This window comes from Seriola lalandi, unplaced genomic scaffold, assembly GCF_002814215.2.
Source record: "Seriola lalandi dorsalis isolate HSWRI2012SDOR001 ecotype SW California unplaced genomic scaffold, Sedor1 jcf7180002054973, whole genome shotgun sequence".
In the NCBI taxonomy this organism is placed as follows: domain Eukaryota; kingdom Metazoa; phylum Chordata; class Actinopteri; order Carangiformes; family Carangidae; genus Seriola; species Seriola lalandi.
In genome coordinates, this window is record NW_019525523.1 from 121989 (window position 1) to 122729 (window position 741).

At 44.9% G+C, this 741-nt stretch overlaps 1 pseudogene; it reads right to left on the reverse strand.

The window, feature by feature from the left end:
• The window catches only part of LOC147817332 (protocadherin gamma-A4 pseudogene), a 1897-nt pseudogene extending 1157 nt beyond the window's left edge, over positions 1–740 (reverse strand).
• Between the last annotated feature and the right edge of the window lies 1 nt (position 741).

The following is a 741-nucleotide window of genomic DNA, read 5'->3' on the forward strand; positions in this document are numbered from 1 at the left end:
ACAGACAGATAGGAGGACACCGGGGCACCGTTCACCTCACCAGCTAACAGAGAATAAATCACTGTACCGTTTTGTCTCCAGTCGGGGTCTCGAGCACTAACGGAACATAAAGTGGAGCCAGGTTTGTTATTTTCAGTCACATATGCGCTGTACGACTGTTCCTCAAACACAGGTGGGTTGTCGTTGACGTCAGCTACAGATAACTCAACAGTTTTAGAGGAGGACAGAGGTGGAGAGCCCTCGTCCGTGGCAGTGATTGTAATGTTGTAATCTGACACTAGTTCACGGTCCAGTTGTCCTGTGGTCACCAGAGAATAATAGTTTTTAATAGAAGGAACCAACTTAAAAGGGACATTATGCTGAATGGAGCAGCGGACCTGTCTGTTATTCTCTGAGTCTCTGTCCTGCACGTTAATGATGCCCACCTCTGTGCCAGGTGGGGTGTCTTCTGGTATGAGATTAGTCAGTGATTTCATATTGACTACAGGGGCGTTGTCATTCACATCAGTGATAGAAATTATTACTTTAGCATAGGATGAAAGCCCTAACCCATCTTTTGCTTTAACGCGTATTTCAAATGTTGTAGTAGTTTCATAATCAACAGCACCGATTACTCGTATCTCACCTACTTTACGGTCAATACTAAATATCTTCTTCACATCTTCAGTAACGTGTCCAAAGTCATATGTCACATCTCCATTGACTCCCTCGTCTGCATCAGTCGCCCTCACTGTGACCACC